Source organism: Narcine bancroftii, chromosome 3, assembly GCF_036971445.1.
Source record: "Narcine bancroftii isolate sNarBan1 chromosome 3, sNarBan1.hap1, whole genome shotgun sequence".
NCBI classification, from domain to species: Eukaryota; Metazoa; Chordata; class Chondrichthyes; order Torpediniformes; family Narcinidae; genus Narcine; species Narcine bancroftii.
This window is the reverse complement of record NC_091471.1, coordinates 97,414,308-97,437,180: the sequence shown is the minus strand read 5'-3', so window position 1 is coordinate 97,437,180 and position 22,873 is coordinate 97,414,308. Positions and strand designations below refer to the sequence as shown.

At 39.2% G+C, this 22,873-nt stretch overlaps 1 protein-coding gene and 1 long non-coding RNA gene across 4 annotated transcripts in view; one reads left to right on the top strand and one right to left on the bottom strand.

The window, feature by feature from the left end:
* Positions 1 to 22,873, bottom strand: part of LOC138757379 (zeta-sarcoglycan) — a 596,661-nt gene that overhangs the window by 241,963 nt on the left and 331,825 nt on the right. The window lies entirely within an intron of this gene.
* Positions 1 to 22,873, top strand: part of LOC138757380 (uncharacterized) — a 42,096-nt gene that overhangs the window by 4,316 nt on the left and 14,907 nt on the right. For all 3 annotated transcript variants that reach the window (XR_011353553.1, XR_011353552.1, XR_011353554.1), the window contains exon 2: positions 388 to 437. This is a non-coding gene — a long non-coding RNA (uncharacterized lncRNA). The remainder of the gene's footprint in view (positions 1 to 387; positions 438 to 22,873) is intronic.

The window sequence follows — 22,873 nt, the reverse complement described above, 5'->3', positions numbered from 1 at the left end:
CTCAAAGATCCATGACCCACTAAGTAAAGAAATGTCTTCTCACCCCTGTCCAGGATGGTGAACTGCTAATTTGACACTGCCAATTCTGACTGTTGTCAGGGACAAACTAGCACTCAGGCCTCAGAGGAGATTATTTTTAGGGTAAGGTCAGCACCTCTAACCCCATCTCCTTCAATATGGGTGATGACATTGGGTTGGACAATAAAACTTTTGGGATCTCGAGAGGTCAGATAGTTCTGGCTCAGCTCTATACTTTCAGCCATATCGGACGATTTGCCGCAATTTTTAAAAAAATTGAGCCTCTGTTATTGATGTTCATGGTGTTTTATTCTCACAAAATCTGCAATCCAGCACTTTTGATTGAAGTATGGATTTTTTTTCTTTCAGCAGCGACCAGACTCATGAACCTTCCCGTACCATCTGGACAAAACACTACAGTAAGTCCCCGGGTTAAGAACGTCCGACTTATGGACAACTCATACTTACGAATAGACCACGCATGGCTTCAGCCTGGCATTTTAAGGCAAACCATATTTCTGTTCACTCTGTCTTGAGTGTGTAACTTTGTGTTTGTCTTTAAATTTTCTCCTGTAACCATGCCTACAAACCATAAATCCCATACAAGTGCTGGTGAAGAAAAGGAAAACGATCACCATGGAAAATAAAGTGGAAATAATAAAATGATTGCAAAGAGGTAAAACACCATCAGTCATTGGAATAGTGTTAGGCTACAATCAGTTAATGATTGGAACAATTTTAAAGGATAAAGTGAGACTAATGGAGCTTGTGAAAGGCCCTATTCCAATGAAAGCTATTATTAAGCAGCACAGTGGTTTAATTATTGAAATGGAAAGGCTATTGATAATTTAGTTAGATGATCACTATGCCTGTATTACTCCCTAAATCTGAGAGCACTTCACCACAACGGGGAGGAGTCACGTGATGGAGTAGTGGCCAGTAGGAGAATACCAGCCCTCTCCAGAAAAGAAGGAAAAAAGTAAAGAAAAAGCAAAGCCACAGACACACAAACCACAACAAATAAAAAATAAAGGTGTGGAGGAAATGGCACCAAAGAAAGAAAAGCCAAAAACAACGGGAAGAAAAGAAGAAGGAAAGACGTCAGAAGAGAAAGGTGAAGGCCTTACCTGTACGAAGAAGCAGGGACCCGCCGTGGAGAGAGGAGCTCACTCCCCAAGGTCAGTGGAAACCCCAAAGGGTCGAGACCCACCGAGCGCAGGACTACAAAGACGGCTTGTAGTCATCGCGATGCGCACGACAAAGACAACACCGATGGGAGGGGGGTCCAGCCAAGTAAGACCAAACAGCAGGGCTCCCAGCAGGAAGATACAGAAAATAATGGGAACGGGAGGGAGGAGAATGAAAAAAAGGAAATCAGAGACTCAGTAGCCCAGAGGAAGAGGACCCACATCAAGATACCATTAAAAAAAACCCAGCAAACTGAGATAAAAAGCCCAACAAGAAAGCCAGAACAGACACAGATACAAGGAAGAAAGGTAGAGGACACAGGTCCTGGAGTGGACTCGGGGGAAGAGGAGGGAGAACATCAAGCTCTGCACAGAGAAATAAAAGATAAAGGGAATGGACTATACATAGATAGGAAATTTTTTGAAGAATATATGGAAGCAGTAAAAGAATGGCAGACATGGGAATTTAATGAAATAAAAAGAAGAATAAAAGGTACAGAAGGAAAAGTGAGTAGACTAGAGATGGTCATGACAGAAATAGGGAAAAGAGTAGACAAGGTGGAAGAACGAGAAACAGCCATAGAAATGGAAGTGAATGACTTAAAAAGAAAATTGGAAGAAACTGATAAAAAAATTAAAGAAACACAGGAGTTGTTAGCTCAGAAGATGGATATAATGGAAAACTATAATAGGAGAAACAATATAAAGATAGTGGGCCTTAAGGAAGATGAAGAAGGCAAAGATATGAAAGAATTTATAAAAGAATGGATCCCCAGGGTCCTAGGAATGCCAGAATTACAGGAAGGAATGGAAAAGGGCACACAGAGCATTAGCCCCTAAACCACAGCCACAACAAAAACCAAGATCCATTCTAGTAAAATTCCTGAGATATACAACAAGAGAAAATATATTGGAGAAGGCAATGAAAAAAATAAGAGAAGACATAAAGCCACTGGAATACAAAAGTCAAAATTTTTTTTTCTACCCAGACATAAGTTTTGAGCTCCTGAAGAAGAGGAAAGAGTTTAATGCAGCAAAATCGATCCTATAGAAGAAAGGCTATAAATTTATATTAAGATATCCAGCGATGCTTAAAATAGTTATCCTGGGGCAGCAAAGCAGACTTTTCTCGAATCCGGAGAAAGCACGAGAATTTGCAGGATGCCTGCAAAACAGACGGAGAGATGAAGAGATGTAACAAGAACAAGAATGATGACAAACTTCATATAAAGAAGAAAAATAAAGTATAAGTAAGAACTTAGAAGGGGAAGAAGGGAAGAAAGGAAGTAAGGGGGGAATTAAGAGGGTGAGCTTTGTTATATGTGAAGATAAATATTTTATCTGGAGGGGGCTGGGTGGGAGAGAATAACAGTCACTGCGAAATCAGTTGACGCTTGCGAGTGGGTTCACAATCCAAATGGAGAGGGGAGATGTGGTTGCCCGACAAGGGGCAACTCAGAGAGGCGGGGAGGGGAACACTTGGGGTTAAGGGAATTTTAGATGTGGGAATAGAGGAAATATTTTATGTTTTAGAAGTGTTGTCTTACAGTGTGTTCAAAAAAAGAAAACAGAAATGGATAAGGTGGTGAAGAGGAAGCGGAAATGAGAAGTAAACAAAGTATGAAATGGCCATGTTGAACTACATGACTATAAATATTAACGGAATACATAACCAAATCAAAAGGAAGAAGCTGTTAAATTTATTGAAGAAAGAAAAAAATTGATATAGCATTCGTGCAGGAAACACATCTAACTGAAGTGGAACATAAGAAATTAAGGAGAGATTGGGTAGGGCATGTAATGGCAGCATCATATAATTCAAAAGCCAGAGGTGTAGCCATATTAATCAATAAAAATGTACCAATCAAAATAGAGGAGGAAATAATAGATCCAGCAGGGAGGTATGTAATGATAAAGTGTCAGATATATTCAGAATTTTGGAATTTGCTCAATGTTTATTACCTAATGAAGAAGATCAAAAATTTATGCAAGATATCTTTTTGAAGATTGCAGATACACAGGGGAATATACTGATAGGAGGGGATTTTAACCTTAATTTGGACTCAAAGATGGATAAAATTGGAAAAAAGACTAGCAGAAAGAACAAAGTAACCAAATTTATGGTTAAATCGATGCAGGAAATTCAACTTTTGGATATATGGAGGAGACAACACCCAAAGGAGAAGGAATACTCATATTATTCAGGTAGACATAAAACATACTCAAGGATAGACCTGTTCCTGTTGTCAGCCCACATTCAAGGGAGAGTTAGGAAAATGGAATATAAAGCTAGATTGTTATCGGATCACTCACCCCTGTTATTGGCAAGAGAGCTGGAGGACATCCCACCGAGAATGTATAGATGGAGATTAAACTCCATGCTACATAAAAGTCAGGATTTTAGAGAATTCATTGAGTGACAAATTCAAATGTACTTTGAAATAAATACAGAATCAATCAAAGATAAGTTTATACTATGGGATGCAATGAAAGCATTCATCAGAGAGCAGATAATAAGTTATGTAACTAAGATGAAGAACGACTACAATCGGGAAATAGAACAGCTGAAAAGGAAAATAGCAAGTACAGAAAAAGAATTAGCAATAAGGGAAGATGCAACAAAAAGAAGAGAATTGGCAGACAAAAAAATAAAATATGAAACACTACAAACATATAAGGTGGAGAAGAACATAATGAAGACAAAACAGAAGTATTATGAGCTAGGAAAAAAAATGCACAAAATACTAGCTTGGCAGCTTAAGACAGAACAAACTAAAAGAACGGTATTGGCATCATGGAAAAAGGACAAACAAATTACATATAACCCAACGGAGATCAATGAAAACTTCAAGGAATTGTACGAGCAACTATATTGAACTGAGAATGAAGGGAAAGAAGACAAAATAGATGAATTTATAGCTAAAATTGAATTACCGAAATTGCAAGAGGAGCAAAATAAATTAATAAAACCATTTGAAACAGAGGAAATACTGGATATATTAAAAAAAAAACTACCAAACAATAAAATGCCGGGAGAGGATGGACTCCAAATAAAATTCTATAAAACATTTAAAAACTTATTAATTCCTCCTCTCCTGGGAGTAATGAACCAGATTGAAGAAACACAAAACATGCTAGATTCATGCAAAACAGCAATAATTACAGTAATACCAAAGAGAGGGAAAGATCCACTAACACCAGCATCGTATAGACCAATATCTCTACTCAACACAGATTATAAGATAATAGCTAAACCATTAGCAAACAGATTGGCCGATTGTGTACCAAAAATAGTAAAACTAGATCAAACTGGATTTATTAAGAAAAGACGAACAACGGATAATATCTGTAAGTTCATTAACTTAATCCATGCAGTAAAAGGAAACAAGACGCCAACAGTGGCGGTCGCCTTAGACACAGAGAAAGCCTTTGACAGAGTAGAATGGAATTATTTATTCAAAGTACTACAGAGGTTCAACCTACCAGAGAAATATATTAATTGGATTAAAGCATTATATAAGGGACCATTGGCGAAAGTGACAGTAAATGGCTATATATCTAACCAATTTAAATTAAGCAGATCAACTTGGCAGGGATGTCCACTATCTCCCTCACTGTTCACATTAGCTATAGAACCACTGGCAGAACTGATAAGAACAGAAACTAAAATAAGAGGGATAAAAATAAAAGAGAAGGAATATAAAATCAGTTTATTTGCAGATGACATCATAGTATACTTAACAGAACCAGAAATATCAATAAAAGAATTACATAAGAAATTGAAGGAATATGGAGAAATATTGGGGTAAAAGATCAACGTAAATAAAAGTGAAGTGATGTCAATGAATAATGTGGAGTACACAAAGTTTAAAAAGAATCACCATTTAGATGGCAAACAAGCAATTCGATACCTAGGTATACAATTAGATAATAATCTAGGCCATCTACACAAATTAAATTATCAGCCATTAATGAAGAAATTACAAGACGACTTAGAGCATTGGAAAGACTTACCACTAACACTGATAGGAAGGGTAAATTGTATTAAAATGAATATCTTCCCAAGGACACAATACCTATTTCAATCATTACCAATTCACCGAACAGAGAAATTCTTCAAGAGCTAAAGAAAATAATAAGGAAATTCTTATGGAAAGGGGGGAAACTGAAGATAGCGCTAGATAAATTAACAGAATGTTACAAACAAGTGGGCTTACAGCTACCAAACTTTAAGGTTTATTATAGAGCAGCACAATTAATATGCCTATCAGATATTTATCAAACAAGGGGAAAACCAGATTGGACTAGATTAGAACTAGATAAAATAGGGGAAAAGGTACCTGAACATAGACTATATAAGTGGGATGAAAAGCTGGTGCAACATGGGAATTCACCAGTACTGCACCATCTGCTCAACATTTGGAAGAAGATTCATGTAGAAAGGAATAAAACAAATTATCAACTACCAAAATTAATAATGATGCAAAATCAACTAATCCCTTTCACAATAGATAACCTTTCCTTTAGAGAATGAGAGAGAAAAGGGATCAAAAGAATACAAAATTGTTTTTCGGGAAATAAATTATTATCTTTTGAACAAATGAAGGACAAATATGGTATAACTTGCGGTTCAATGTTTGCATACCACCAATTGAAAACCTACTTGAAGGACAAATTGGGAATCAGACTGAGGTTACCAGAAGGAAGAAATTTTGAATATGTGATTACAGACACAATGATAATTAAAAGATTTATAACAAACATGTACATCAAAATGCAAGAGAAAGAGAACAAGGAAACAAGCTGTAAACCTAAACAAAAATGGGAATAAGATCTAAACATAAAGATAAAGAATGAAACATGGGAAAAGCTATGCTCTGGAACTATGAGAAATACAATAAACACGAGGTTATGCATGATACAATATAATTGGTTACATAGGCTATACACCACACCCCAAAAGTTAAATAAATGGGACCCAACAGTATCAGACAGATGTTTTCGCTGTAAGAAGGAAACGGGAACAACAGTACATGCAATTTTGGCATGTGAGAAAGTGGAAAAGTTTTGGGAAGATCTAAACCAGGTATTAAATAAAATCACAAAAAGCAACATGCCAAAAAACACAGAGATCTTTCTTCTCAGTAATATAAGAAGTAAAGAATTTGGACTTGATTTGGATGGAGCACAAAAAAGATTTATTATGATTGCCTTAGCTGTGGAAAAAAAATGTATCATGTCAACCTGGAAATTAGAAGATAGCCTGAGAATACAGAAATGGTACATAGAAATGAATAAATGTATTCCATTGGAAAAAATAACACATAATTTAAGAAATAACATCACAGTAGTCCAACAAATTTGGGAACCGTACATGGAACACAGTAGAGAAGTCCTACCGTGGACCTCCACCACCTAAAATGACAGAAGGAGAAGAAGACGAAATGAACTGACCCAGTATGTAAAAGTAGAAGACACAAATTTATTGTTTATTTTCATTGTGTGATGACATTGTTTAATGGGTTTAATGTATCATGTGTGTTGGGCATTGGGTGGGTGGGGAGGGAGGGGTGAGGGAGGGATGGAAGAGAGGGGGAAAAGGGGGAAGAAAATGACACTGTGTATATTCAAGAGGGAAATGATTGTGTGTATTTTGGTCAGTATGGTTCATAGTGTGAAAAATAAAATAAAAAAAATACATATCTTTCCCTTATTTGGAATGCAAATACAAAGAATTGGTTACAATTGCCATCTTTGAAAATATTGTCCCTGTTTTTTGAACTTTATTGTTTGGTCAATAAAATTCATTTCAGCATTTGCACCTGAACATCCAATTTCATTTTAAATGACCTTCACCCTAATGTATAAGTCATACTTTTCAACCCCAACAACACATTGCAACTTCAGCCAATGGATCAGGGAGTCATAGCCTTCTTTAAGGCCTATTATTTACAGTGGACCTTCTCACAAACAGTCAGGGCTACCCAGGATGAGGGAGTTCTGGATGAACTATAACATCTATGATGCCATCAAAAAATATTGATAATTATTGGGATGAAGTTAAGCAGTCAAGTATGAAAAGTGTGTGGAACAAATTGTCCCCTCAATTCACGTATGCTTTTCAGGGGTTTAGAGCTGATGACATTGCAGAAGTCAGGCAAGCTGTGGTTGACATTGGTAATATCAACGTAGACATCAGTGAAAATGTTGTTTTAGTGCTACTCAACTCCTGTGCCGAATAACTGACCAATGAAGCCATTGAAGCTAGATCAGCAGATGAAGAAGAAGAAGAAGAAAAAGAAGACTGGGACCTAAAAACTCCAGAACTGAAAAAGTTTTTGATTAAAGAGTTAGCTGAAGCCTTTTGTCTCATTGAAGCAAGGATGACAAGGTTGGAGGTTCAAGCTCCGAATACAGAGTGACTCACCAAAGTTTACCATTCAGTTACCAAGGGCCTCAGCTGCGACAAGGCCATTTATGACAAGAAAATGAAAAGCTCTGTGAAAACTTCCCTCGATGCCCACTTCAAGAAATGGACTCCAGATGGTATAATGAGTTGCAAAATTGTATTCCTTTGGAAAAAATTATGTATCGTTTAAGGAATTGAGTTGAACATTTTTATAGTATTTGGAAACCATATATGGGTTTTATGGATAATTTTCTGTCCACCTCTTCTATCTTATCGACTCCTCTTAAAATTAGTAATTATTAATAACAATTAATGATTGTCTATGTTAATATTATAGTATATTAAATGATAAGTGTTTCTTTATTTTCTTTCCTTTTCTTACTTTAGGGTGGGAGGGGGATGGGGAGAAAAATATAGAAGTACTTTTATTTGTATCATTGACTTTGGATATTTGATTAATGTTTTATTCATTTTTTTTCCAGTAATGATGCAAACAATTAAATAAAAGTACAAAAAAAAAATTGACTCCAGTAGCTTTATATGCATAGAAAGGTAAAATATATACTAAATACTAAGACAAACATTTGACTAACTGATGCCAAATAAGAACTGTGTGTACCTGTTCCGACTTTCCTAGAAATTCTACTTAAAGTCAGACTTAGGAATGGACCTCATTCGTAACCTGAGTCAATGGGTGCATTTAAGGCAGAAATTAATAGGTTCTTGATTGACCAGGGAATCAAAGGTTATGGGGAGAAGGCTGGGCAGTGGGGCTGATTAGGAAAATGGATCAACTCATGATTGAATGGCGGGGCAGACTTAATGGACTGAATAGCTATTTCATCCTCCATGTCTTATGGTCTTAATCAGTTAAATAAATTATTTTGCTGTTCGTGCATGTTTATGTACCTGAGACAATCAATTAAGACTTTTGTTGCTTTGATACACTGTAATTGTGTATATTATAAGAAACAGCATTTGTTCATTCAAACATGTTTGAGTTTTTTTATATTTATGGAGATTGTTAGTCAGTTTAAGAAGTGTACAATGGGTCATAGCAGATCCACACACCTGAAAGTTCTGCCCAGTCTTGTGAGAGTCCCAGTCCCATTATGATTTGAAAGTCCCCTCCTCCTTCAGGATGTCAAGATTTCTCTGCCACCATTATTTCTCAGGTAATATCTGCGCTTGTACTTAATCTGATTATTTATCCATCTAAATTGAGCAACCTTTTTTAAATCATTCATTATTTCCTTCTCCCAAATGCATAACTTCACTTTTATCCCAAATAATTTTATAACTCGATATTGTGCCATAATGTTGCAATTTTTTATATCACAAAGCTAGGTTTCCCAACTGCAGCTACACCCAGTGAAAAACCAGCACTTTCAGGACAAGAGCTCATCGTGGGTTTTCAGCACAGATATTTGGGTCCTCCGGCATACACTGTGAAAGAGTCAGCCATCTGGCTGTGCATCTTCAGCCACAGGAGAATTACTGATGCAGTGGTTGGATGGAGAAGCCTACATGGAAGGCATTCAGAATATGACCATAGACCATAGGATGGTGGAGCCCATTATGTCTGCTCCACCATTCACATTTTCATCTCAATACCATTCACCTGATTCTGCCCATAACCTTTGACTTTCTTATTAATTAAGGACCTATCAATCTTCTTTAGTTTTTTTCCAAACAATGAAATACAATTTAACAGATACATTTTCAAAAATTTTATTAATTTTAATACAAAAATACTTAATCAGATTATTTATCCATCTAAATTGAGCAACCTTTTTAAATCATTCATTATTTCCTTCTCCCAAATGCATAACTTCACTTTTATCTCAAATAATTTTATAACCCGATATTGTTCCATAATCTTGCAATTTTTTATATAACAAAGCTAAAAAATTTTGTTGGTCTGTTATATAAATTAATACATCATCTGCAAAAAATACTAATTTTATATTCCTCTTTATTTACTATAATCCCCTTCATTTCAGCTTCTTGTCTTATCAATTGTGCCAATGGTTCAATTGCTAAAACAAAGTGTTTAGCTATTACATGGAAATCTGATTCAGTTTTAAGTATGATGGCGTAATGAAATGAAAGCCTGTATTCCTTTAGAAAAGATTACATATGATTTAATAAATTATGATTTTTTATTTATCAAAGTTTGGAGCCCTTATTTGAAAATGATTGATGTTAAAATTTGATCTCTCGATCCGCTTCGATGGATACCTCTGTTCTTGCAGCCAAAAAGTTTAAATATGATTGTATTAGATGATGATGATCTCCTTTTTCTTTCTTTGTAGGAAGGGAAGGGAGGAGGGAGGGTATTAGTAGAGTGTTTGGGGGGCTGGTTGGTTTTTTATATATAAATAAATAATCACACTGCATCTGCATCAATATATAGTAATTAATGTTATGTTGTGTGATTTTAAATTTTAAATAAAATCTTTAAGAAAAGAACCTATCAATCTCTGCTTTAATATTCCCATTGACTTGGACTCAACAACTATCTGTAGCAACAAATTCCACAGATTCCCAATCTACTGGCTGAGACATTTCTCCTCATCTCTGTTCTAAAGGGAACTCCTTTTATTATGAGACTGTGTTTGCTGGTCTTGGATTCTCCATTATTGGAAACATTTTCTCCATCTCTATTCTATATAGTCCTTTCAATATGTAGTATGTTTCAATGAGATTTCCCCCATCCTTGAGCCTGCATTAACTCTCTCATCCCAGGGATCATCCTCATCAACCTCCACTGAACTCACTCCAATTCAAGCACACATTTCCTTAGCTATGGACTCCAAAATTGCTCATCCAATTCCAAATTTGGTTTTACCAATGCCTTATAGAGCCTAAGCATTACATCTTTGCTTTTACCTTCTCATCCTCTTGAAATGAATGCCAACAATGCATTTTCCATCCTTTCTACCAAGTCAACTTGGGACGATGAGCAGCCAGAAGTTGTGGTACCTACTGGCAGGAGTGGCAGAGGCAGGAGTGGGGTGGAGGTCATGCAAAGTAAGTTTAGGGAGTTAGGAAAGAGACTGAAGAGCAAGACCTCCAAGGTGACAATCTCTGGATTATTTCCAGCATCATGAGCTAGGGAAGATCAGAACAGGAAGATAGCGCAGACAAAAGAATGACTGATAAGATGGTGCAGGGGGCAGTTTTTCAAGTTCTTGGATCATTGGAACCTTTTTTGAGGATGGGTTGAGCTGTACAAATGGGACCAGTTGCACTTGGTTGAGGAACCAATATCATGGCAGAAAGGTTTGCTAATGTGTTGGAGGGATTTAAACTAGGTTTTCAGGGAGGTGGGAACCAAAATATAGAGGGAGAGGAAGAGACAATTGATGCCCAATTCGAGACAGCTTCATAAGGAGTTTGTGTGGAAGGACAGGCAGATAGGGCAAAATTGCAGCTATTGAGTTGATTTGTAATGCAAATGGGACACAGGGTCAAAAAAAGTAACAAATACAGGACTATAAGTTATATATTTAAATGCACAAGGCACAATAAATTAAGTATTTAACTTTTTAGTACAAGTACATTTGACAGGTCTGATGTTGTTGCCATCACAGAGTTGTGGCTAAAGGATAACCTGACGATACACAATATATCAAAAGGATAGCCAGGTAAACAGAGAGGACGGTGTGGGTCTCATGGTAAGGAATAACATTAAATCATTAGAAAGGTGAAGTGAACTTCTCTCCAGACCCGGAATTGTTTCTTCTGGGGAATTTGGCAGTTATAAAAGTTAACTTCTCTAGAAGTAAATCTAAATTCATTAAAATTGCATTCTCAATAGCCTGGAAATGTATAGCAGTAACATGGAAATCTGATTCCCTACTTCCCATTGATCATTGGAACATGGAAGTTGTATTCCCCTTGAGAAGATCACTTATAGCCTTAAGAATAGATATAGTATGTTCATCAAAATTTGGGAATCTTATTTAGATTACTTAAGTGCCCAGATTATATAATTTATTTTAATATTTATCAGTGAGTATACTCCTTCTTAGAAATTTAATACTTTTAAAATTATGTGAGATGTCGAACCTTGCTCCTGTTGCTTTTTTTTTCCTGTTTTCTTTCTTTTTATCTCCCTATTCCCTGCTGTCTGTCCCATTTTCATTCAAATCTGGGGAGGGGGTGCTGGGAAGAAGGGAACTCTCCTTTCCTTTGTTTTTGGAACTTATAAATGTTTTTCTATGATTTTATATTCAATGTATTACCCTGTAATTGTCATTATATTAATTGAGTCCTATATTCTGTATTTTCTTAAAATATGTTTTTAAAATTAGAAAGAGGTGACATAGGATCAGAAGATATAGAATCATTGTGGGTTGAGTTAAGAAATGTCAAGGATAAAAGGACTCAGTTGGCAGTTATATACAGACCTCCAAACAGTAGAGGGGATGCAAACAACAAACTACAACAGAATGTCAGAAGAGCAATGTTATGGGAGATAGGGAGATTTTAACATACAAGTAGATTGGGAAAACTAGGTTAGGACTGGATTTCTTCTTAAAATATTTTATAGTTTAAAAGAAAACCCTTTATACATGGCCTTCTAATTAATAACATAAATGAAATCATGTCATATACATATCACATGTAAATTGCAAATCAGAAGTATATCCATGTTGAATAGAAAATAGATAAGATATATTTAAGATTCCCTTGTATCACAATAGGGGTTTTATACTTGTAACCATTGAATAAGTGAGTGAAGAGTTATCTTTCCATTTCATCAGATTTGCTCATCCAGCAATCAGAGAAGTAAAAGCTAAGGTTATCTTTTGGGTTGAAATCAAGGATATATCCTTTTTTTCCCAGAGAAACCAAATAAAGCAATTAAACTGTATGGTTCTAAATTGATCTTAAGAATCACTGATGAAGTTTGGAAAATATTTTTCCAATGTTTTTCTAAATGAGAGCATTTCCAAAACAAATGAATCAATGAAGCTTCAAAAATTTCACACTTTACACCGTGGATCAATATCAGAATAAAAACGAGTTAATTTAACTTTGGACATGCACCACCTTAAATCGTAACAAACAATGTTGTGCACAAAATGAGGACACGTTAATCAAATTAAGAGTGGTGTCCCAGTCGTCCTTTGAAAATTATATATTCAAATCCTGTTCCCAATCATTCTTAATCCCAGCCACTGAGGCTATTCTGAAGGGAAAATTGCAAATATTTTATAATAAAGGGAAAATTGCAAATCAAAAAGTAAATCAAGGATTCTTGAAATCAAATTTCAAGAATTTGAGGGAAATCAGAAAGTTTGAACTGAACACAATGCCTAATTTGTATATATCTGAAAAAAATGAAATTAAGTTAAAATTTTTGCTGTCCATTGTTCGAATAAAAAGATCTTTAAAACTTTCAATACCTAATCTATGCCACTCCTTAAAACTTGTGTCTAACAAAGAAGGTTGAAAAAGATGATTATATATAATAGGGATGGCAAGGGAAAAAATATGATATCCGAAAGATGTCCTAAATTGTTCCCACATCCTCATTATCGGATTATCCGTCAATTTAGAAAAGGAAAAGGATAAGAAGAAACTTAAAATTGCCAACATAGGTGAGTTTTCAGAAAAAAAAAAAATTTCCATTTCTACCCAAGAGAGAGAATTTTAGAATGCCTACAAGATGTCTTTTTAGAGCGGCTTGTTGATGAGCCCACTCAGGGATCAGCTGTACTGGATTGGGTGTTGTGTAATGCATGAGTGGTGATTATAGAGCTCAGGGTAAAGGAAAAATTGGGGGTGGGGAAGTGCTCACAATAGAATTGAGTTCAATTTGAAATTTAACAAGGAGAAACTGAAGATGGATGTGCCAGTATTTCAGTAGATTAAAGGGAATGAGAGAAGAACTGCCTAAAGTAAATTGGAAGGGAGAACTAGTAGGGAGGATGGCAGTGCAGCAACGGATGGAGTATCTGCAAGAAATGAGGAAGGTGCAGGATAGATATGTACCAAAAAGGAGGAACTAAATATTCAAATGGAAACATGCCATAACTGTAGCTGACAAGGGAAGTCAAAGCCAATGTAAAAGCAAAAGAGAGACCATACAAGGAAGAAAAAATATAATGCAAAGATAGAGGAGTGAGAGGTTTTTAAACTTGCAGAAGTCAACTAAAATTTATAAAGAAGGAAAAGATGAACTATCAAAATAGGATACAAATAATATCAAAGAGGATACAAAAATCTTCAAGTATAGAAAGAGTAAAATCGAGGTGAGAATATGTATAGGATCACAGGAGAAATAATAATGGTAAATAAGGAGTTGGCAGAGGAGCTAATTGAGCATTTTACCTCAGCCTTCACAGTGGAAGACATTAGCAGAGTACCAGATGTGCAAGATGTGGTGAATGTCTGCCAAGCTGCCTGTCTTCCCTCTGGCGTGCCTTGCTGTAGTATAATTGGCTGTGCATTATCTCTACTGTTAAGGACACTCCCCTTGGATATAACTGTATATGCATCTATTGTCTTTCATTATTGTACCATGAGTTTCTGCTAATAAAAAACATGATTATTGTTTGACCACATCGTCTTCGTCTACTTCATCAACTGGCACTTCAACTTTATTAGCAGAAATGGATGCCAGAGCATTCAAGCCAGAGCGGCTGATAATTGACCAGTCTGCCCCAAGGGCCAGAGAAATTTTCAACCACTGGATTGCTTGTTTCGATTACTACATGGCTCGAAAAAACGTGGTCGATGAGGTCGATGAGGTGATACAGTGGGGCCACCTGAACTCTTTGCTGGGTGAGGTCCCTTTTGCCATAACGCAAGGAGCTACCACTCTGGCTATAGCCTGGGAATGTCTGACTGCGTACTATGCAGCGCCACGGAATGTGGTGCTTGCTCGACACCAGTTGCTGACTAGACGCTGTCACATTTGTGGCCCGAAATGTGAAATTGATAACACCATCAACACATGATTTACCTGTTGAACATCAGCGTGTCTTTATTTCTCTGCTTCCATTATTCCTCCATTTCGCGCCTGCATACAACGCTTGCATGCCCTTTTACTTCCAGTCAGGTTAATAGCTCAACCTCTATCTGCATACATCTCATGCATATTCATTATCATGACATCCCTCCTTCCACCGGAAATAAATTTTATACCTTTATGTGTCTTAACCTTTCAATCTAAGTGTATATCTCGTATGAATATCACCGAACATAATACATTGCTGTCTTTCTTTTTGTTTAAATGCAAACACTAACACTATCAATAGCATTTTTCTGCCTTCAAACCAACAAAAGTAACATCAAATTCCCTCAAAATGTAACGTAACCATGTTATAACCAAATGTAATATAATGGCTCAACATTCCTTCTGTAGTTATACTAATACAATGGTCACCTCATATGCAAAATGTACACATTTAAAATTATACATTTTTTTTCATTTAATACCAAATAGTCGACCAAAACAAAAATGCAATTCTTACAGCACTCATACATGTACTTTATGATGTATTTTTCAAAATCACTGTCCAAATGTTCCCCTTATCATTCCTCTTCCTGCATCAAAATACTTCTGATTGTTGGTTACTGTTACTGATGGTCCAAAGTCAAACCATGTCAAGTATAAAATAAATGTTGGGCGCACAGTTTTCTTTTTCTAATAACGCTAAACACAACAAAACAGCGATGATCCAGGTAATCATAGCAAAACTTCGCAAAGGTCTCTTTCTCGGAGTTTGAGATGGTTTCCTTCCTGACATCCACATATACACATTCACTGCGTGTTTCACAAGTGCAGCGTTCGGCGTACACCCTTTTCATTATTTCTCATTTTTTTTCACAATCATCCCACATTTCCACTTTTCCTTGGCGTGTATCATTACTGTGCTTCCACCGAATCAATGCACTTTTTTTTTCTTCATCGAAACTTATTCCAACTATCACAAACTTTCACTTTCATGATAATGCGGGCACGATTAGAAATATGGCACAAAATCTTCATATCGCTTAGGTGGTTTCCTGTCCCGTCTCAGCCTTCCTGCAATGCTACTGTCGCGACTTGTTTTCTCACCCTCAGCACCGGAAACACTGCTCGCTACGGCCTCTGGTGTTTCTGGTACTCTGGCCACTTCATCGGGAAAACTGGTAACTACCTCTGGAATGTCGACTGGTCCCTCAGGTTGAGCAACTCGTACTGGATTTCCAACCACTTCAGTCGGTGCCGCTTGGATTGGTACTTTTTGACAACAGACACGTTTCTTTTGTAGAGGACTCCAGCTGTAGACCTGACTGTCACCATACAGGCGCTTCTGGATACAACAGTGTAGGGTTGATGGTAATAAGGTGTATCTAGCTTACCACCACTCTCTTGCCTCACAAGAAAATGATCTCCAGGCATGATGTCTCGAGTCTGCATTCAGCTTTGCTGCTCCCTTCTTTTCAGCATCATGGTCCCTCATCTCCTGGTCATCCCTGATTTCCTTCAGTTCAGGCATTTTTGTGCGGATTTTCCTCCCGAAGAATACTTCTGCTGGACTTTTTCCTGTGGTTGCATGATGGGTTGCCCGATAGACAGCTACGTAGGATAGCAATGCTTCTCTCCAGTTCTGTCCTTCTGCATGAGCGATCCGTAGTCATTTTTCGATGGACTGATTTTGTCTCTCTACTTCTCCATTGGCTTGCGGCCATTTAGGAGTTACTTTGTGATGGTGGATGCCTGTGGTCCTCATATATTCAGCAAATGTCTCTGAGATGAACTGTGGACCATTGTCAGAGTATAGTGTAACAGGCAATCCATGTCTCGCGAAGATCTCTGCCAATGCTTGTATCGATTTTTCAGTGGTCGTTGACCTCATCACAGAGTACTCATAGTATCTGCTGTAGTAGTCCACCATTACCATGATTTACTCGCCAGTTGGTAAAGGTCGGAGAAAATCAACAGCTACATCGATCCACAGTCCTGTCGGGAGTTGCATACTCCGGATCGGCTCTGGGGGAATTACTCCTACTTGTGAGTTGACACCCAAGGCAGGTTTTGATGAATTTCTCCACATCTTTATCACAACCTGGCCACCAAACTTTACTCCTGAGGTTTTGCTTGGTACCAACAATACCTAGGTGTCCTTCATGAGCTAATGATATGATCTTTGGTCTCAACCTCTGTGGTATCACCAATCTACAACCCCTCAACACACACTGCCTGATGCAACAAAGTTCGTCTTTCATGGGAACATATGCCTTGTGAGTGAACTTGTCCCATTGTCCACTTTGGTTACATTTTATAACTTCCATCAGTTCTGGGTCATGTTTGGACTCTCTCTCGACTTCCCTCATTGTCACAGCTCCCGGTGTCGACTGGATAGCTACAAAGCATACAAAGCTCTCTGCTTCTGACCCCAGTTCTGACTTGGATTGTGGGCATCCATCTTTCAACAATCTGGATAGCGGATCAGCAATGTTCACTTTTCCAGCAATGTGGACTACTCTGTACTTGTACGGTTGGAGTCTGAGCACCCATCATTCTATCCTGGCACACGGTTTGGACCTGGTGGCGTAGATCACCTCCAATGGTTTATGGTCCGTAATGAGTTCAAATTCAATGCCATACAAATATGCATGGAATCTCTCGCAGGCCCATACAAGTCCGAGTGCTTCTTTCTCTGTCTGAGAATATCTCCTTTCAATGTCTGTCAAAGATCTGCTGGCATAGGCAATGATTCTTGGTCCCTCATCATGTGTCTGGACCAACATGGCTCCTAAACCAACAGGGCTAGCATCCGCTATGACTTTGGTTGGTGCATCCGGATCATAATACCCAAGAGTATCGGGATTCATCAGACTTTGTTTCAGAGCTGTGAATGCTTCCTTCTGCTCAGGGCCAAAGTGGAATGGTACACCTTTCCTGGTTAGTTTCCTCAGTGGTTTTGCCAGTGTAACAAAGTTAGGGATTAACTTTGCACAATAATTGACCAATCCCAAGAAACTCCTCATCTCCGTTGCATTCTGGGGTTCACGTGCATCAGCAACAGCTTTCACCTTGGCATCAGCTGGGTTCAGTCCTTCCCGTGTAAGCCTGTGTCTCATGAAGTCCATCTCTGAGACACCGAACTGGCACTTGTCTCCATTCACAGTAAGGCCTGCCCCCTGTAGTCTGGATAGCACAATCCTCAACCGTCTGTCATGCTCTTCCTGTGTAGCCACATGGACTATGATGTCATCAGAAATGTTGGCGACTCCAGGAATGCCTTGAATCACTGATGGATTTCGTACTGGTAGATCTCAGGAGCTGCATTGATGCTGAACGATAGCCTCTTGTACCGGTACAATCCATAGTGAGTCACAAATGTTGTCACGTCCCTGGATTCTGGGTCCAGCTCTAGTTGATGATAGCCCCATTTTAAATCAATTTTTGAGAACACCTGACTGGTTGTTAACTCCTGGAGTACTTCTTCTACTGTTGGTATGGGATGTCATTCTCAAATTATAGCTTCATTGGCCATCCTCATATCAACACACAGTCTCATGTCACCATTTGGTTTGGGCACAATCACTACTGGGCTGACCCATTGTGTTGAATGTTCTACAGGTTCAATAATGTCTTGCTCAATCAACTCTTTGATTTTGGCCTCAACTTTCCCACGAAGTCCAAATGGGGTTCTGCACATTGGTTGCGCCTTGAGTTTGACCATTTTGACCACTGCTAGCTTTAGTTGTCAACCTTTCAGCTTTCCTACTCCCTGGAAAACTGCGGGGAATTCTTGCTTCATATCCTCGTATGAGTGAACTGAATTGACACGAGCTCCAATATGAAGTATTGCCAGATCTTGCGCCATGCGTCTACTCAGCAATGGTTCTCCCCTCTCGTCTATGACAACAAACTCTGCTTCGGTGTGCTTGTCACCAGCTTCAACAGTCGCATTGAAACATCCAATGGTCTGCAATGGCTTGGTTATTGTGTATGGATACAGTTTCTTTGAACACTTCTTTGACGTACAAATGATCTTTTTTTTTCAATTTCTCCCATAAGTGTCAGTCAATTACATTACTGTCACTGCTTGAGTCTACAATGACCGGAACTGTCACACCACCAATTATCACTGGGACTTTCTCATGATGGTCATCATTTAATGTAAACTGATAGTATTTCTGCCCATCCTGGTTGTCTTCATCATCGTCACTTCCTGGGTCACCTTCTATATGGCGAATAGTGCCTTGCTTTCTCTGTCCATAATTGCCTTTCTTTCAAGGAGACTTTCCTTTCCCCCAAGCTTTGCCCTTAGAAGCTGTACTCTTTCCATTCTGGTTTACATTTGACTTGCTTTTGCACTTCTTTGCAAAGTGGTCTTTACGTCCACACTTTCTACAAACTTTGCCTTTTGCTGGGCAGCATGGGTCTTTTCCAAAATGACCTCTGTCTCCACATCTGTAATACTCCAAGTCACGTGTCGGCATATTTCTTGGCTGGCTATGGCTATGCGAGAGCCTATTTACTTGTTGACCAACTTTGTCTTTACTGGGCTGGCTTGAGTTGTCTTTCAGTTTCATGGTATGAAATTGCCCCTCAACAGCCTCTAATGCAGCAGCAATTGCTAAAGCATCAGTGAGTTCCAACTCACCCCCCTTTTTCCAGCAGTCGCCTTCTGAGTTTGTCTGATCTGCAGTGCTGCACAACTTGATCCAATAACTGGTTGTCCAAATCAGCTGCCACATAATTGCATTCAACAGCCAGTTGTCGCAATCTCGTCACGTACTGGGCGACCGATTCCCCATCTTCCTGTTTCGTTTTGCAAAACAGATGGCATTGAAATGTGGCATTCGGTGCCACTACATAGTGTGCATTCAATGCATCTACAGCTTTCTGGTATTCCTCCTTCCTTCCAGTATTCGAAAGCGTCTTAAAGGTTTCCCGAACTGCAGGTCCTGTGGTAAAAAGAAGTAACGCCCTCCGCTGCGCTTTCTGCTCCGGCGTACTCCCATCGAGAAATAGGCCACGATTGTCGGCATAAGCTTCGAACTCTTCAAGCCATGCCTTCCACTTCACGCTTACAGTGCTTGCATCGCCCGTCGGGGCAAAATGAGGAACACCGCGAAGTGCTAGAAATTCAGCTCCAGTGACTGCCATGATGAAACGTTCCAGCTCAAAGCCAAAGATTCAAAATCCAAAATGTTTCTCCTCGTCGCCAATGTCACATTTGTGGCCCGAAATGTGAAACTGATAACACCATCAACAGATGTCGCAATCTCGTCATCAGTTGAACATCAGCGTGTCTTTATTTCTCTGCTTCTATTATTCCTCCATTTCGCGCCTGCATACAACGCTCACATGCCCTTTTACTTCTGGTCAGGTTAATAGCTCAACCTCTATCTGCATATATCTCATGCATATTCATTATCATGACAGATGCCAGAAACCCAGGGAAAGTGATGCTGCCTAAGCACTGGCTCTCAACTCACTGGCAAATGAATGTGATGTTAGGGCACTCAATGTGGAACAGCACCGCAATGCCTTGAAGCTGGATGCTAGCTTGTCTCCATTTAAATAATACTCAGCTTTCCTATTATTGCCCCCAAAATGGATAACCTCACATTTGCTTACATTGAACGTCATCTTCCATTCAGCTGCCCACTCCCGCAACCTGTCCAAGTCCCTCTGCATTTTCCTGACATTCCTGAATGGAATGTTGGCTTTCATAAAGAGGCGATTGGAGTATAGGAACAGAGACGCCCTTCTGCAGTTGTACAGGGCCCTGGTGAGACCCCACCTGGAGTATTGCTTCCAGTTCTGGTCTCCAATTTTGAGGAAGGACATACTAGCTATAGAGGGTGTGCAGCGCAGATTTACAAGGTTAGTTCCAGGGATGGCGGGGTTGACATATGCTGAAAGGCTAGAAAAACTGGACTTGTATCCGATGGAGTTTAGAAGGATGAGGGGGGACATGATTGAGGTATACAAAATTATCAGGGGGATAGACAGGGTGAAGTCGGATTACTTGTTCCCAATGGTGGGGGAGACGAGGACTAGAGGGCATAGTTTAAGAATACAGTGTAGGCCCTTTAGGACGGAGATGAGAAAACATTTTTTTACCCAGAGAAGTGTGAATCTGTGGAATGCTCTGCCACAGAGGGTGGTAGAGGCAGATTCGCTGATTATGTTCAAAAGAGAGTTAGATAAGACTCTAGTGGGCAAAGGAGTTAAGGGTTATGGGGATAAGGCTGGAAAGGGGTTCTGATGGTAGTGATCAGCCATGATCTGTAAAATGGCGGTGCTGGCTCGACGGGCCGAAGGGCCTACTCCAGCTCCTATTGTCTATAGTTTAGTCAATGGGATTGACTTCAGTTACATCTGACAGAGGCTGCTGGAGACGGAACCCTTAACCTATGACCAGGCAGTCACTTTAGCCAAAACACTGAGAAGTGCCATGCGGTCCAGTGCAATGCTAGAAACCAAAAAGGAAACATCCAGGAGTGCTGGAACTCTGAATGAAAGAAAAAGGTGAACTCCTGAAAAATGCTACTTCTGTGATAAGAGCTGGCACCCCAGACAGAAGTGCCTGGCTCGATTTGCTACCTGCAGCTATTGTGGGAAACTCGGCCACTTTGCTAAAGCGTGTAAGGCGAAAAGTACTCCCACTGATAAGAAGAAGAGAAGCACCAAGAAAATGCATCCTGGAGCTGCAGGAATGGAAGACAACTGTGAAAAGGGGAAATCTTCAGACGAGCAGGCTGAATCGACTTCAAGTGACAACGAGGTTAAATCCCCTGTGATAGCTCAATTGACTCCAAAGCTTGGGGGATGTTATGGAATGGAACAGTCGACTATGAAGGGGGAGGTGAATAGTGAGACTCTTTATTGTCTAATAGACTCGGGGAGTGCTGACAGCTATATTCACGAGACAGTTGCCAGAGCCTTAAATTTGCGGAGATATCCAGTGAACCGAAAGATATTGATGGCTTGTAGTGAACTTACAAAAACTGTACGGGACAAGTGTAAAGTTACTTTAAATTTGCAGGGACATTGTCTGGTTGATATGTGGCTCTTTATTATGCCAGAGTTCTGCACCCCTGTGTTACTGGGGTTAGATATTCAATCACAGATGAACAGTGTAGCATTAAATTTAGGTGGGCCACTGCCCACGCTTACCATCCCCTGCGCTAGTTACTGCGGTCTGTCCACATTAAAGATCAAAGCTCCCTCCCTTTTCAGTGATTTATCCCCCGAGTGTCGGCTGATTGCCACTAAGAGCCATTCTTACAGCAAAGAGGATCGTGAGTTTATCAAAGCTGAGACCCAGAGATTGCTTAAAGAGGGAGTAATTAAACCCAGTAAGAGTACGTGGCGAGCCCAGGTGGTAGTTGTGAAAAATCACACTAAGAAACAACTGGCTATTGACTACAGCCAGACAATCAACCATTATACTAACCTGGATGCCTACCCCCTGCCACGCATCAATGAAATGATTAATCAGATACCGTAATACAAAGTGTACTCCACTATCGACCTCAAAGCAGCTTACCACCAAATCCCCATTTAAAAAAAAGGAACGACCTTATACAGCCTTTAAGGCTGATAGGGGATTATACCAGTTTAAAAGGGTACCTTTTGGAGTCACTAATGGTGTGTCAGTGTTTCAGAGGGAAATGGATAAGATTGTTAGGACATATGATTTACAGGGTATGTTTCCCTATCTGGATAATGTCACTATTTGTGGGAAGATACAGACTGAGCATGACAACAACTTAAAGAAATTTTTAGCAACAGCTAAAGAACTCAACCTTACATTTAACGAGGGCAAATGTGTGTTCAACGCGACAGAGCTACCCATTCTGGGCTATGTTGTCCGCAAGGGCAAAATCTCTCCTGACCCGGAAAGAATGCCCCCCCTTATGAAGTTATCACCCCCAAACTCAGCAAAAGCCCTTTTCCTACTACTGCAAATGGGTTCGGGACTATGCCACGAAGGCACGTCCTCTGTTTGACACTAAATCTTTTCCTCTCTCACCAATGGCCTTGAAGGCTTTCGAGAGAATTAAAGCTGATATTGCCAAAGCAGCACTCTCATCCATTGACGAGGATATCCCATTCCAAGTGGAAACTGATGCCTCAGATTGTGCCTTGGCAGGAACCCTTAATCAAAAGGGGAGACCTGTGGCATTCTTCTCCCGCACGTTAAGGGGATCTGAAGTTAAACATCGTGCCATTGAAAAAGAAGTCCAGGCTATTATTGAAGCTGTTTGCTACTGGAGATATTTACTA